Genomic DNA, 17,654 nt, shown 5'->3' on the forward strand with positions numbered 1-17,654 from the left:
TACATATCTACTCAAACATCTTAAGTTTATTGAATTTGTATAAGTGTGTGTGTATACATTTAGACATGTATGTATACATGTAGACATGTGTGTACCCATGTGGAAGTCACAGAACAACTTGTATCAGTTAACTTTTTTATTCAGCCTTTATTTGGGGTCTAGTGATAATCTCAGTTCAACAATCTTGGCAATGAGTGAATTTATCCACTAGTCCAATTTTACTTTCTTTATGTTACCATTCTTGTGAAGTTTTGTTGTTGCTTGATTGTTCTATTGGATTCCTATAGCTTCTAAACTGTTTTTGTTTGTAGATCATAAAAGTGGTTGTTTCCAGAGGGTGACAAAATGGAAGGAAACTTCTGCTACCTCGCTGGTATCACAATGTCAAAACATTTTTAGAGAAACACCTATTTTAAGAAAAATTACTTGGTTTAACTAAATGAAAATCCACACACTGCAAAGATAGTACTCAAGCATGAACCCAACCTAAACAGCTTGTTTATCTGTTACAACAGGTTTTGCAACTTGAGACCAGCCAAATAGGAATGATAATGCCGTTTTGTACTTATATTGTATATTAGAATTATTATTGAATAGGATATGCTTAGAAGACTTGTTACAGGGTCAAGATCAAATAGATAACCTTAAAATGACTGGGCCATGGGTGGTGGTGCACACCTTTAATCCCAGCAGTTAGGGGGAAGAAGTAGGTGAATCTATGTGAGTTCAAAGCCAGTCCGGTATACAAAGAGAGTTCCAGGACAACCAGAACTGTTACACAGAGAAACCCCAACTTGAAAACAAACAAACAAACAAAAATAAGTACTAAGAAAGACTGTGGTAAATGTTAAGAGCATGAATTCAGGTTTTATGGAAGGCTACTGATTGGAAAACTGTTAGGAAGAACATTCTTGGCATACAGGTAAACTTTCATGTCATGATAGGTGTGTTTTTGAATCATCCTAGGCTTAGACCTAGGTCTGTTAAGTATGCAATGGTTCAGGGAACTATGATCTGCACAACCTGTCATTTTAAATGTATGTTTTGTGAAAACAGCTTGTTATCATTTAATTGCCCCGATTCCAGTGTCTTCTTAGTCATCGAAATTATATGCTCACTAAAACTAGCATATATGTGGAATGCATAAAGATAAGGCTATATGGTTGGAGCACAACATGTAAGTAACCAGTAAGATGAGTTTTAAAAGGATAATATAGCTTTTTTGACATTATTATATTTCCATGGTAGAAATAATTGAAAACAAAAAATTTAAAACTCACATCCATAACAATCACTCATAAAATTAACATGTGTATATAAGGACAAATAGAGGAAAACTAATTTGAAATCAGATATAAATTTGTAAAAGACTATGGGAAGGATTGGAGGGAAGAAAACAAAGGAGGAATGGTGTAATTATATTGTAATACAGCAAATAAAAGAAACAATTTTAAAATGTTATCCAGAATGCCCTCTGAGAAAAGCTACAGGAGAGTATATCACAGAATTTGGACTTAGAAACACGATCTTTTGGTGTTGATTATGTTTTTATCTTGATTTGGCCTGATTATACTAATGCAGCAATAAAGTTTTTCTTTTAAAATTGAATGCATTTTCCAGAAGTTCAATTTTACATTAGAATATACACTTTGAAACTTTTTGAGTACTAAACATAAATTATCTTTCTAGAAAAAGGAAACCGGTACTGGAAACTTACCCAATTTTCTGGGGCTATTGTGGTCACAAATCTTAGAGGACAACCTTCTTACACCAGTTTACCAGACCAACTCAGTCCCTAACAGTATCCTAAATACTTATCCGTATAGCCACAGACAAGTGCTGCTCTCAAGATTCACCACAGGAGACCCTTGTATATGACTATAGCTCGCCAAAATTCAGAGATAAATCTGCAGCACATATTCTGCATCTAAGGCTTAGTGAACAGTGTAGAACAGAGGGGGGAAGACTGTAAGAACCAGAGGACCAGTAAAACTGTTCTGAAATTGTGTCTCCTAGAAATGACAGAGAAGCTACATCATAGATGCCTCAGCAATATGCCTGCCTAAACAGAGCCTCAACCATGACAACACCAATATACATACATGCTATTGTGAAAAGGGGGAATATCATGTCCCCACTCACACCCAGACAAAAAATTACAGACAACTTAAGAACCCCTGAGAAAGGGAGAATTAAACATTCCCCTGGATGAGCACCCAATTGTTTTCCCAATTCTGCGTGGTCAGTCCTGAAATAATACACACACAAGCAGTTTTAAGGGAATTACGTGTTTATGCCTTTATACATGTATGTAACAATAATAATTTTTAAAAGAGGACATGAAGCAGAAGAGTACATGGAAAGGACTTAAGAGAGGAAAGGGATAAAGGAAAATTACATAATTATATTTTATTTTTATAATAAAATGTACGCAGTATTAAAAATCACTTGTTCTTATGCATTCCCCTTCCTAGCATGAACCAGAGTCCACTTCCTCACATGCCTAACAATGTTTAGTGTAAAATAAGAGAAAGTTGTCAAAGTGATTGGCCAAGCAAAACACCTTACATTCCTAGATGGACTGATTTTTTCAAATGCATATTGCCATCTATAAGTTTTTACCTATACATTTAATTTTCATATCTGCATTGTATTAATGTCATTATGATTTATTTGCTGACTACCCATAACATTCCATTACTTTGATTGAAGAAGTAGGAGTATTCTTGGTAGAGTTGCACCAAAACTCAGTCAAAGGGAAGCAGCTGGTTCAAGCCCCATATTAGTTCACAGTCCCACAGTTCCCCAGCATCAAAACTCACTGGTGGTTGCTCTAACAAGGGTAGTAACTTTCTTCACTTTCAGTGACATACAGGGTGTCAAACTTCAACACACCCTAGGACTTTTTTTTTGGAAAATGAAGCAATCCTCCCCTGCCAGTTCTCATAGAGAGCAAATACTGGGACCTAAGCAGAACACAGAAGTGTCCTTTCCTTTCCCTTTTTTATGATCATTATTTTGGAGTTCAGTAGCAATCGCTAGCCAGAGACAAAACTATATTATATCACATGCACTTACTACACACTTTAACTATTACCTTCAATAGATGCTGTTTGTGAATGTGTGTGTGTGAATGAGGAAGAAGAGAAAATGAACTGTGAAGTTTTCTGGGTCAGAATACATGTTTTATGTAGGTTACTGGCCGCATAAATGCTTTAAGTAGACAACATGATATAAAATTGAGAGCATATGAGAGTGAATAATTTAGTGATGCAGAGGTACTAAAATGAGAAGAGAAAATATATCTGTGTACTGCCAAATCACAATATATAAGGAGACTCTTTCAGTAACCAAGTAATAGCTTTTCCTGTTCTAGTTCTATAATGTGATATTTTTTAAAGCAATGGTAGGTATATCATTATTTGTTACACAGTATTACTTCTTAGAATCATACTGCTTTTTATTAACTAAAATCTATTCTTGGAAAATTGATACATGTAAGTATATTATACACATCCATCATGCTCATACTCTCCCATCTCCATATTACACTTGTCTATCCCAATTTAGTTGTTTTTGTTATGTCCATGAACCAAGGTTTGGTTATGATAGGGCTTGATAGACTCAGCAATAGCTACACACCTGTAAACAATGATCCTTTCTTTCCCAGTGCTAGTAAAATGTTCATGATGTCATATCATCCACCTACTTAACAGTAAGCAGTGGATTCCACTGAACCACAAGTTATTCCCAGGTATTAATAATGCAATGAACAGAGAGGAAAGTCTACACAGACTGTGAAGGAAAAGGTAGACTTTGATACATTTTCTGATCATGTTAAATCAACCACTTGGGGTTGATTATAAATGTACAATCCTTCCTTTCTTTGAACTCTTTAAGCCATAATCACTGAATTTATAAAGTGGCCCTCTTTTAATGTTGACACTTTTACTCCCTGAACTTGTAGGGAGAATTGGTAACATCTGGAGGGCTGAAAGGGTAAAGAAATCGTATTCCTATGAGAAACATCCCCTCACTCATCATGGAAGAAGGTCAACTCAAGAGAGACTATCTCTACATTTAGTAAACTCTGGAGATCCTCATATTCAGAAGGACCTCTTTTGGTTGGAAATCCATTGATGTGACAGATGAGACCACTTCTTGGAGGACCTCTAGACACTAGGTGCAGAGCATGAATAGATGTCAAAGGTAAGCCCTTGTTTTAGCAGTGTGTGAAATACAGGATGGAACCAAATCTATTTATTCCCATGTCAGTCCCATCTACTTTGCTAAAGCTCTAGGTAATAGCAGCATTAGAAGATAAATAAATGAGATTCAATAAGTAAGTTCTGTATGTAGATTAAGACCATGAGTTAGCCTTTGTAATGGGAACTAACTCTAAATAAACACATAGCACAGTCTGGCAACTCAATATTAGATAACTTTGAAGAAGAAAATTGCTATATGCTATCTAGTGAGGGCAGAAGGGTGATGAAATCAGTATGCTTTTATTGGGGGCTTAGGAGAGATATTAAGTTTTCCTGATTGAAAAAAATCAATGTGTATTCATTTGAATATATCTGACAAAAGGCTGAGAATGTGGGTAATGACAGAGAAGTTTCCTGACATGTCCAAGGCCTGAATTTGATTCCTTAAGCAGAATATAAAAGAAAGGATATAACTTTGCATATAGAAGTGAAAAAAGATGTCAGCAAAATAGCACAATTGATTTAATGTTCATAGCACACTTTGTAAAATACAACAGGTATCAGAAATGCTAAATTAGAGCTCACAGAACAGGATAAATGCATACTTGGGGCCATTCCACTATAGAGACACGTGAATGAATGATTGTAGGTAGAAGTCACCTTTACAGAATTATTGCAGACACTGTGGGCAGACATGCCAACACCTAGGTACTGTGAGTAGACACAACATCCCTAGGTGATTCAGTCATAGTCTGTCACCTGAAATGTGCGCTCTGCTGACTTTAAACAAATAAATTATGAAACTACAAAAGTCATGCCTTTATTATAGAGACCTGACAAGTTCTGCTTCAACCAGATATCATGGTAATGCTCCCAATGATATATAATATTGTTACCCTGTACACCAGGTACAGGAATGGCACTTCATCTTTTGGTGGTGTGCCAAAAATCTGCAAATCCAGACTCATCCTTTTTAGTCCTATTTACATTTATTTTTTATTATTATATTACTTATTGTTACTTTGAAAGTTATTAATCATTTTCTCTTTAAATTATTTTTATTGAAAATGTATTGTTTTATTCATGTAAACTTTCCTTTACAATATGACAATTGGAATCTTTTTTTTCTTCTGGAAGCACTTTTTTTCATATCGTATTTACATTCCCCCACCCTCCCATTCTCCCAAGCTCCCCACCGACTCCCCAACACACCCCCCACCCACCCCCGCAGAAACAAATGACCTGACTTAGTGAGAGCACAGAGACCCTAGTCGTAAATCTGGGCAACCAGAATTGGACCAAAACTTTGTTTTTTTATTTTATTATTTTAATTTAAAGAGGCTTGTTTCATATGTCAATCCCAGTTCCATCTCCCTCCCCTTCTCCCGCACCCCCCCACATTCCCCCAGCCTCCCACCCTATCGCCACTTCCTTCCACATAGGGGATATCTAGAGTCTGTCATTTCACTCAGGGCAGGGTTCAGGCACTCCCCTAAGACTCCAGGCTGAGAAAGCATCTCTCTTTGTGTTATGGACACACGAAGTCCGTTTGTATGCCAGGGGATAAACATTGATCCACTGCCCAGAGCCCCATAGGTTGCCCAGGCCTCATCACTGACTCTCACATTCAAGGGGTCAGGATCGGTCCCATGCTGGCCTCCCAGCTGTCGGTCTGGGGTCCAAGAACTCTCCCCTGTTCAGGTCAGCTGTCTTTGCTGGTTTTGCCAATCCATTCTTTGTCAATTTGCTCATTGCTCCTATCTCTTTGTCACTGGGTTCCATGGGATCAGTTCAGTATTTAACTGTGGGTGTTTGCCTCTGTTTCCATCAGTCACTGGATGAAGGCTCCAGGATGGTTATAGACATCAAGTTCATTATCAGGAATGGGCATTCAAGGTGGTGTCTCCACTATTGCTTAGCTTGCCAGTTGGTGTCATCCCTTTAGATCAGTAGAGGTCTCACTGGTGCCAGATCTGTCTTCTAACCTATGATTCCCTCTTCCCCCTATTTTTTATACAATATATTCTGACCATCATTTCCCCTCTCCTAGGTCTCTCAGTGGCTCCCCATCTACCAACCCTCCCAAATCCATGCCTACTTTCTCACTTTCTCCTTAGAAAATAAGACCACAAAAAATAATGGAAAGAGAAAAAATGAAGCAAAAAACTAGAAGACGAAAAAGCACATGAAACACACACACATACATAAAGCAGAAACCTCAAAACATAAAACTGAAAAGCATAATATACAAGCAAAAGAAACATAAGATAAATGAACTTGACTACTATTTTGCAAAGCTGTCAATCATTTTAAAAAACAAACACACAAAGACAAAAAGCAAAATAATGATGAGCTAGAGAAGCCTCATGAAATATTGTCACCACATGGTAGCATGATATCTTGGTTCAAATCAGAGAATAGACAATGAATTTGTCAAATAGCTGGTATAATCTGAATATAGTTATGTAAAGTTTGCTCTGTGAATATTAAAGTGCAAGTGTGTATCTGCTAGCTTCATTATTGTGTAATAAAATATTTGATAGAAATAATTAAACAAAGAAGGTTGATTTTGACCTATGATTTCTGGCACTTGTAGTGGTAAGGAGGGGAGGGGAACTGCTCACATATGGCTGGACAGGCAGCAAAGTGCTAATGCTAGAACCGGAAACATCAATAAGCTGCAAATCCCATCCTTATTGCCACTTCCTCCAGCTTGGTCTCACTTCCCCAAGGCTCCAGGACCTTCAAAATAGCACCCTTACCTTGAGACTAAATAGTCATAATATGAGCTTGTGGGGGGCATTTCACTTTCAGACCATAGTGCATTATTTATTTCTTCATTTTGGAAACCAACAATGATTCTGTAAAACGCTAGTATTAAGAGAAGTGGGATAAAATAACACTGGGCTTTTTGCATTTCAGAAACTTTTCTGTATGTCTAAAATTACTTCAAAATCAAAACAGAAAAAAATGTTTCCCTTTCTGCATTATTTTTTCCACAAATATATTTACAAACAAATGGAAAAGAAACTGTGGGGGATCTTTATATTGCTTCATATATGTTTTATAATTGAGACATACAAACTAAAAGGAAATTACATTAAATTGTTTCTTGCATGTGTTTTCAACTTAATTGACAGAAAGAGCATTGACTAATTTTATGGCTGGTAAAGGATATCTAGATGTGAAAACTATTCAGGAACAAAGATGACTGAGGTTAGTGAGTTTCCCATATTAGGAGACATAATTCTATTTTTTAAAGATTTATATATATGTATATATATATGTGTGTGTATATATATATATATTGTGTGTGTGTATGTGTGTGTGTGTGTATGTCTGTGTCTGTGTGCAGATACATAAATGTGAATGTAGGTGTTCATGAAGGACAGAGGGGGACATCAAATTCCTGGAGTTATGGGTGATTTGGAAATGTCCAGTGTGGGTTGTGGGAACTGAACTCTGATTCTCTGGAGCATCAAGTGCACCTGACCGAAAAGTCAGCTCTCCAGTCAGTTTCTTCTTGATATCAAATGAACTGTTGCGAACCTTTTGAGCAGGATCAGATGGAATGTTCAAAAGAAGCTTTGAAGATCCTTCCCACTGTCCTCTAATGTTTACAGTTTTGAATTTTCTTATTGTTACACCTCTAAATGCAGAGAAACAAGTATTATTAACTATAGAGATGGAGGTATATGAAATAGCATCATTTTCCCCTTTGTCATAGACCTGGATCTGCTGAATGCACTACAAGCTTCTAATTAAAATGTAGGGTTGCTGACAGTTTTTCATTCTTCCCTGAGAATGTACAATTGACACACACTATTCTTTCCATTAATTCTGGCTACTCTCTGTCTTCAGTGCTATAGTATAATGGGTATGAGTGCCACTTGTAAACGAATCCACGAGAGTCTGTTTAAAGGGGGTATTAAAATACCCAAAGGGTAGATGAAATCAGAAATACAGGACATGGTAAATCTAGTTGCAGAGTCCTTGGAAAGCTGCGGACCGATGACAAGATGCCTCACATTGCCAGATCCCATCTTCACCACTCAGGAGAACATGACCCTCTCCCTTCGTTCTTTTAAAGAGATCATGTGTGCGGGCAAGAAGCAGCACCTCTGTCAGTTCAGAAAGTCCAAAGTCACATGTGGAGTGAACACCTACTACACTGTGGCTATTGTGCTTTATCTGTGCTTATTTTATAAAGAACTGAAGCATACACTTACCTTTTGATTCCATGAGACAGACATCAGTGAATACCATGACAGGACAAGGAGATTCCTAATTAAATATTAAAAGTTTGTAAGCTTATAAAATTGAGAAAAATGACAGGTCATGTCCCCTACCATGGAGGTGGAGCAACAACAGTACCTGCTCATTGACTTTTTTTTTTTTTACATTATTTGGTATTTATTTTCAGAATGTGTTTTACATGTTCAATACATTTCTTTTTTTTATATTTTATTTTCCAGTTTAAATTTAGATAAGAAACGAGGTTGCTTCACAAGTCAGTTCCAGGTCCCTCTCCTATTCTCTGCCCTCCTCCCGTGCCCGCCCCCCAACCCCCCCCCCCGTTATCCCCTCATTCCCCCAGGGAGGGTGAGGCCCTCCATGGGGGTGTCCATAGTCTGTCATTTCATATAGGGCAGGGCCTAGACCCTTCCCCAAGAGTTCGGGGTGAGAGTGCACCTCACATTGTTCTATGGGAGTCCAAAGTCCGTGTGTATACTTGGGATGGGTACTGATCTGCTGCCCAAGGCTCAATAGATTCCCTAGGCCTCCTCACTGACACCCAGATTCAGGGGGTCTTGATCAGTCCCATGCTGGATTCCCAGGCTGATGCCTGGGATTCAAGAGTTAACCTTTGTCTGGTCAGCTGTTTCTGGGGGGTTAAACCAGCCCAGTCTTAATCCCATTGATCATCAGTCCTCCCTCTTTGTTACTGGCTTTCTTGAGTTCAGCTCAGTACTTAACCAAGGGAGTCTGCCTCTTCTTCGATCAGCCACTAAATGAAGTTTCTGTTTCCCAGACTCTCTGGCCATAGGATTGTAGGCTGGCACTCCCCAGATCTATGTCTAAAATCCATATATGAGAGAGTATATGCCATGTTTCTCTTTTTGTGACTGGGTTATCTCACTCAGGATGGTTTCTTCTAGTGTCATCCATTTGCCTGCGAATCTCATTATTCCATTATTTTTTTCTGCTGAATAGTACTCCATTGTGTAGATTTACCACATTTTCTCTATCCACTCTTCGGGTGAGGGACATCTATGTTGCTTCCAAGTTCTGGCTATTACAAATAAAGCTGCTATGAACATAGTAGAACAGACATCTTTGTTGTATGAATGGGCATCTTTTGGATATATGCCTAAGAGTGGAGTTGCTGGGTCTTGTGGTAGGTTTATTCCCATTTTTCTGAGGAATCTCCATACTGATTTCCAAAGTGGCTGAACCAGTTGGCACTCCCACCAGCAATGGAGGAGTGTCCCCCTTTCACCACATCCTCTCCAGCATAAATTGTCATTGGTGTTTTTGATTTTAGCCATTCTGACAGGAGTGAGATGGTATCTCAGAGTTGTTTTGATTTGTATTTCCTGGATGGCTAAGGATGTTGAGCACTTTCTCAAGTGCCTCTCAGCCATTTTAGACTCCTCTATTGAAAACTCTCTATTTAGTTCTGCAGCCCACTTTTTAATAGGGTCCTTTGGTGTTTTGGAGACTTGCTTCTTGAGTTCTTTGTAAATTTTGGAAATCAACCCTCTGTCAGATGTGGGATTAGTGAATATTTTTTCCCATTCTGTGGGCTGCCGTTTTGTCTTGCTGACTGTGTCCTTTGCCTTACAGAAGCTTCTCAGTTTCAGTAGGTCCCATTTATTAATTGTTGATCTCACTGTCTGTGCTGCTGGTGTTATGTTCAGGAAGCTGTCTCCTGTACCAATTCATTCAAGGGTATCACCCACTTTCTCTTCTAAGAGGTTCAGTGTGGCTGGATTTATGTTGAGGTCTTTGATCCATTTGGACTTAAGTTTTGTGCATGGCAATAAACATGGATTGATCCGCATTCTTCTATATGCCACTCTACAGTTATGCCACCACAATTTGTTGAAGATGCTTTCTTTATTCCATTGTATATTTTTAACTTCTTTGTCAAAGATCAGATGTTCGTACATGTGTGGGTTAATACCCGGGTTTTCAATTCGATTCCTTTGGTCTACCTGTCTATTTTTGTGCCAATACCAAGCTGTTTTCAGGACTATAGCTCTATAACAGAGCTTGAGGTCAGGGATGGTGATGCCTCCGGACATTACCTTTTGAATAGGGTTGTTTTGGCTATCCTGTGTCTTTTGTTTTTCCATATAAAATTGATTATTTTTCTTTCAAGGTCTGTGAAGACTTGTTCTGGGATTTTAATGGGGATTGCATTGAATCTGTAGATTGCTTTTGGCAGGATTGCCATTTTTACTACATTGATCCTACCTATCCAAGAGCATGGGAGATCTTTCCATTTTCTGAGGGCTTCTTTAATTTCTTTCTTTAAAGATTCAAAGTTCTTACGATACAGGTCTTTCACTTGTTTGGTTAGCGTTACCCCAAGGTATTTTATGTTGTTTGTGGCAATTGTAAAGGGTGATGTTTCTCTGATTTCTCTTTCAGCCCTTTTATCATCTGTATATAGTAGGGCTACTGATTTTCTTGAGTTGATCTTGTAGCCTGCCACTTTGCTGAAGGTGTTAATCAGCTGTAAGAGTTCCCTGGTAGAGTTCTTTGGGTCATTGATGTAAACTATCATATCGTCTGCAAACAGTGAAAGTTTGACCTCTTCCTTCCCAATTTGTATCCCCTTGATCCCCCTTTGTTGTCGTATGGCAATAGCTAGAACTTCAAGTACCATGTTGAAAAGGTATGGAGAGAGTGGACAGCCTTGTTTTGTTCCTGATTTTAGAGGAACTGCGTTGAGTTTCTGTCCATTTAGTTTGATGTTAGCTGTTGGTTTACTGTATATAGCTTTTATTATGTTTAAGTATGTCCCTGTTATCCCAGATCTCTCCAAGACCTTTATCATGAAGGGGTGTTGGATTTTGTCAAAGGCTTTTTCAGCATCTAGTGAGATGATCATGTGATTTTTGTTTTTCAGCTTGTTTATATGGTGGATTACGTTGATGGATTTTCATATGTTGAACCATCCCTGCATCCCTGGGATGAAACCTACTTGATCGTGGTGAATGATTGTTTTGATGTGTTCTTGGATCCGATTTGCCAGTATTTTATTGAGTATTTTTGCATCAATGTTCATGAGGGATATTGGTCTGAAGTTCTCTTTCTTAGTTGTATCTTTGTGTGGCTTGGGGATCAAGGTTATTGAAGCCTCATAGAATGAGTTTGGCAAAGACCCTTCTGCTTCTATTGTGTGGAACACTTTGAGAAGAATTGGTATAAGCTGTTCTTTGAATTTCTGGTAGAATTCTGCACTGAGGCCATCTGGACCTGGAATTTTTTTGGTTGGGAGACTTTTGATTACTGCTTCTATTTCCTTAGGGGTTATAGGTCTATTTAAGTTGCTTATCTGTTCTTGATTTAGTTTTGGCAAATGATAGCTGTCCAGGAAGTCATCCATTTCCTTTAAATTTTCGAATTTTGTGGAGTACAGGTTTTCAAAGTATGACTTAATGATTCTCTGGATTTCCTCAGAGTCTGTTGTTATGTCTCCCTTTTCATTTCTGATTTTGTTAATTTACATGTTCACTCTCTGCTGTTTGGTAAGTTTGGACAAAGGTTTGTCTATCTTGTTGATTTTCTCAAAGAACCAACTCTTCGTTGCATTGATTCTTTGTATTGTTTTCCTTTATTGATTTCAGCCCTCAATTTGATTATTTCCTGGCGTCTACTCCTCCTGAGGGAGTTTGCTTCTTTGTGTTCTAGAGCTTTCAGCTGTGATGTTAATTCTCTGGTATAACTGTTCTCCTGTTTCTTCATGTGAGCACTTGGTGCTATGAACTTCCCCCGTAGCACTGCTTTCAAAGTGTCCCATAGGTTTGGGTATGTTGTGTCTTCATTCTCATTGAATTCAAGGAAGTCTTTAATTTCTTTTTTTTATTTCCTCTTTGACCCAGGGATGGTGCAGTTGAGCATTATTCAATTTCCATGAGTTTGTAGGTTTTCTGCAATTTGTGTTGTTGTTGAATTCTAATTTTAAAGCATGGTGGTCTGATAAGATGCATGGAGTTATTCCAATTTTTTGTAGCTGCTGAGGTTTGATATGTTGCCATGTATGTGGTCGATTTTTGAGAAGGTTCCATGTGGTGGTGAGAAGAAGGTATATTCTTTTTTATGTGGATGAAATGTTCTATAGATATTTGTTAATCCCAGTTGGGTCATTACTTCTATTAGACCCTTTGCTTCTTTGTTGAGTTTCTGTCTTGTATTCCTGTCTAGGGGTGAGAGTGGTGTGTTGAAATCTCCCACTATAACTGTGTGGGGCTTTAGATGAGATTTAAGTTCTAATAATGTTTCTTTAACGAATGTCGATGCCTTTGTATTTGGGGCATCGATGTTCAGGATAGACACTTCATCTTGGTGGGTTTCACCTGTGATGAGTATGTAATGACCTCCTTCATCCTTTTGATTGATTTTATTTTAAAGTCTAGTTTGTTAGATATTAGGATTGCTACCCCTGCTTGTTTCTTGGGTCCATTTGATTGAAAATTTTTTTCCCAACCTTTAACTCTCAGGTAATGTCTGTCTTTGAGGGTGAGATGTGTTTCTTGTATGCAGCAGAAGGAAGGGTTCTGTCTTCGAATCCATTCTGCTAGTCTGTGTCTTTTTATGGATGAGTTAAGGCCATTAATATTGAGGGATATTAATGACCATTGATTGCTCATCCTTCTTCGATTTGCGATGGTTGTTGTTGGTGGAATTATGTGTGGAATTTCACCCCTTTGTTCTTTTGGCTGTTGGTAGAGAGGGATTCTCTAATGCTTATGTTTTTCTGGTTGTAGTTAGCTTCCTTGGGTTGGAGTTTTCCTTCCAAATTTTCTGTAGGGCTGGGTTAGTGGACACATATTGCTTGAATCTAGTTTTGTCATGGAATATCTTGTTTTCTCCGTCTATAGTGATTGAGAGCTTTGCAGGGTATAGTAGTCTGGGCTGACATCCATGGTCTCTTAGTGTAGGTAGAATATCTATCCAGGACCTTCTGGCTTTCAGAGTTTCCATGGAGAAATCAGGTGTAATTCTGATAGGTCTGCCTTTATATGTTACTTGGCCTTTTTCCTTAGCTGCTCTTAATATTCTTTCTTTATTCTGTATGTTTGGGGTCTTGATTAATATGTGGCGAGGGGATTTTCTTTTGTGGTCTATTCTATTTGGTGTTATGTAGGCTTCTTGTACCTTCATTGCCATGTCTTTCTTAAGGTTGGGAAAGTTTTCTTCTATGATTTTGTTGAATATGCCTTCTGCCCCTTTGAGGTGGATTTCTTCTCCTTCTTCTATACCTATTATTCTTAGGTTTGGTCTTTTCAGGGTGTCCCATATTTCCTGGATGTTTTGTGTTAAGGATTTGTTGGATTTAAGGTTTTCTTTGGTTGATAAATCCATTTCTCCTAGTGTATCTTCAACACTTGAGATTCTCCCTTCCATCTCTTCTATTCTGTTGGTAATGCTTGTATTGGTAGTGCCTGACTGTTTGTCCAGCTTTTCTATTTTCTGCCTTTCTTCAGATTGTGTTTTTTTTTAATGTCTCTATTTCAGTTTTCAACCCTTGCAGTGTTTGCATTGCTTCTTGCAATTTTCTGTTTATCTTTTTGTCCGTTTGTTGCCTTTTATGAATTTTTTGGTTTGTTCTTTCTTCCATTTCTTGAATTTTTTTGTTTGCTTTTTGTTCAATTTCTCACATTTTGTGCTTTGTTTCTTCTTCCATTTCCTGCCTTTTTTGGTTTGTTTCTTCTTCCATTTTTTTCATTTTTTGCTTTGTTTTTTCTACCATTTCTTGCATTTTTGCTTTGTTTCTTCTTCCATTTCCTGCCTTTTTTGGTATGTTTCTTCTTCCAATTCTTGCATTTTTTGCTTTGTTTTTTCTTCCATTTTTTGCATTTTTTGCTTCATTTCTTCTTCTATTTCCTGCCTTTTTTGGTTTGTTTTTTCTTCCAATTCTTGCATTTTTTGGTTTGTTTTTTCTTCTATTTCTTTGAGGGATTTTCCTATATCCTCTTTTAGGGCCTCTATCATTTTCATGAAAGTGATTTTAAGGTCGTTCTCTTCTGCTTCGTTCGCATTAGGATGTTGGGGTCTTGCTGGTGTGGAGTCTCTAGAATCTGGCAGTGTCATATTTGTTTTTTCTGTTGCTGACTGTGTTTTTGTATTGTCTCTTTCCCATCTCTTCTTCTAGTGGGTGCAGAAAGAGCCCCTTACTGGTCTGGGGACCAGAGTTCCCTTTTTGGTGGGTGCTAGCAAATCCAATAATCTGGTGGTTCTTCTATTCCTTGTCCAAATGCTGGTCCCGTGGGTGAAGAAGAAGAACAGGAATCTGGGGCGCTTAGCCTCCTACCTGGTCCCCTGGACCCTATGCTGGGTCCTGTTGTTCCTGATCCGGAACAGCTACTCCCCTGGTCTCCCTGCCTCCTCTCATTTCCTGGTCTCGTTGGTGGGAGAGAAGATCTGGAGTCTGGGGTGCTTGGCTCCCGCCGGGATTGGGAGCTCTGTGCAGTTCCCAGGCGATCTGCAGGCACTGGAACACAGGCCGGGAAGCCGGCCTGTTTACCTGATGCTGCCGTAGGAACAGCTGCTTCCCTGGACTCCCGGCCTCCTCTCTGCTCATTGACTTTTATGGAATGTTGTCATCATGTAAATATTCCCTGCTTTTTTTTTTTCCTATTACCTGACTCAAAGCTTAATTCGAATGTCTAGCCCCAATGTGTTGTCTTCAGCTTTCTTATTTTTCTCTCCATGCATTTCTCAAAATCATACTAATTTTACTTTCCACTAATTATAAACTATTTTCTAAGTTCAGCTCAACTAGAGACATATCACATGATGACTGTGTATGCATGTGTTAGGATCATTGTTTAATTGAGTATTGTTTCTTGGGTCATGAAGCCATGCCTGTGATCCTAGTTTTCATATTTACTAACCACAAAATATGGGGCAAGTTATATACTCACACAGGGATGCATTCTGTCTTCTGTAAATCAATGGAAACAGTCCATTTGCAGGCTGGCTTTGTGGTGTGAGATATTCACTGAGTGGTGCATATGAGATATACATCATGGACAATGGTCTTCTCTGATAACCAGCCAGTTTATAGGCACTGCTCCTCTCTTCCTTTACTGTGTGTTTATGAAGTGAAGTTTATGCTAAACAAATAGATTTGTGCTATACTGAAGGTACACAACAATAATAAATATCATAATTTTAGCATAAGCCTAATATTTATTCTAGAGCGAGTTAGGGCTCTGTATCTAAGTAAAATACTGTAAGATACTCTGTATCTGAATAAAATTTATCAGATTAAATCAGTTTTATCACCTGCCTTGTTGTTTTCCTTTATGATTCTTTCCCAGTCTTTACATACCATATATTCCTGTTTGTTGTTGGTGGTGTTGTTTTGGAATACTGAAACTTCATCTTCAGTCCTCCATTTCTGTTTATGGCTCTGTATGACCCACTATTAAGTGACTTTAGAGGTCTGGCACATAAAGAGAGTCCTGTATTTATTAACACAGGACTGGCTGCTGACCTCAGCAGGAAGGCAGTAGAAGGTGCACTTAGAATTATATTTTAATGGTGTCTATTGGAGCAAAATTACATATTGCCCACCTAGTATTTGGGTGTTAATTATAGTCTCATTTGCTGGAGGCTATCTGGTACACTAAAACACTGAAATGCTACATTACTATAATAACCAAATAGATTAACTTGGAGTAGTGATATCAACACTTATTTTCTTCAGGGGATTCATTTGTATCCAGCTCATGGAGAATAATGAATCTGAAGTTTGACTTTTTAAGAGCTAGGATCACCAAGTTCTCCAGTATTAACATTCTATTCACAGTTTTATCAGTGGGTTGAAGTAATTGAGCAAATTCCAGCTGGAGAAGTTATGCATTTTACTGTTCAGGGGCACATTCCCTTGCCTTATAAGAGGGAAGGATCTATTTCAAAATGGTGAAAAGGCTACAAACAGCTAAATTTTATTTATGCCTATCCCAGAAAGTTTAATCCTTAAGTCTTTTACTTCAGTTACAAGTGGCAATCCTCTTTGTAGAGAAAGTAAAACACACACACACACACACACACACACACAACACACACACAAAATTCAGAGTGTATCATGTAAGTTGTTTTTTCATGTTTGAGGCAACTAGTCAGAAATGGTGAAGCCATCACTACAAAAGTTTCAGAAATATTCTTACTACACCTCTGGTGTTATTGGTTGCTATTTAAAACAACACAACACTAATGGAACTTAATATTTCTGAGAGGAAAATTGTAAAACAAACAGCATATGGGTGGTGGGGAGCAAAGAGCAAAAGAGATTCTTACAACTTACGAAGAAATGTATAAAAGTTCCATCAGGAAAAGATAAAAGAGTAGAAAGAACTTAGCGGATATGAAACATTGTTAGTATAAAAATACCATAGCTATGTGTGAGAATCATCAGAAGATTATACATTCAAGTAAAATAGATATCACTTTCAATGATAGATGTGGCAAATTTGGAAGAAGAGGAAGAACTATTATTAACATGGATTAGGGGAAAAGTGTACTTTAGTAAATTTTTTCTAAATATTATATCTTAATGTGTGTATGGAGGTGACTCATTCATGTGTGTGTGTGAGTGAGTGAGTGGTGAGCTTACATGTGTGCAGGTGTGGAGACCAACGGAAGATGTCAGGTCCTGGGCTCTATTGTTCTCTACCTTATGCTTCTTAGGCAAAGTCTCTCACTGATTGGACTCAGGATGGTGATCCTCCTGTCTCTATCCCCGCCCTGCCCTTCTATCATTTTCATGTGCAAAATTAAATGCAACGATGCCTGTCTTTTAAAGTGTGTTCTGGGTATTTGAACTTACATTCTCATGCTTGCACAGAAAATTTTCTTACTTGGTGAGAGATCTTCCCAGCTCAGCTAATCTATCTTTTTAGAGCAATATTAATATTCAAAATATCTTAACTTCAGGAAACCCAGTTTTGGAAACCTATGCCAAAGAGATACACACTGATAGATATTCAAAGGCTTTACTTGTGTAAATATTTAGCAAAACCCATGTTCATAGTGCAAATAGACAAGCATCAAGGTGAAATGAACCATGTACACTCTTAATAAGAATTGTTAGGAAATGATTAAAAAATAAAATTTAAAAACTGAGCATAGAGCATTTTTACTGGTTATTAATAAGCAAAGAATATTGTAATAAATAACTTCACTGTACTTCACTTAAATTCTAAA

The sequence above is a fragment of the Mesocricetus auratus genome, unplaced genomic scaffold (assembly GCF_017639785.1).
Source record: "Mesocricetus auratus isolate SY011 unplaced genomic scaffold, BCM_Maur_2.0 Super-Scaffold_100007, whole genome shotgun sequence".
Lineage (NCBI taxonomy): Eukaryota > Metazoa > Chordata > Mammalia > Rodentia > Cricetidae > Mesocricetus > Mesocricetus auratus.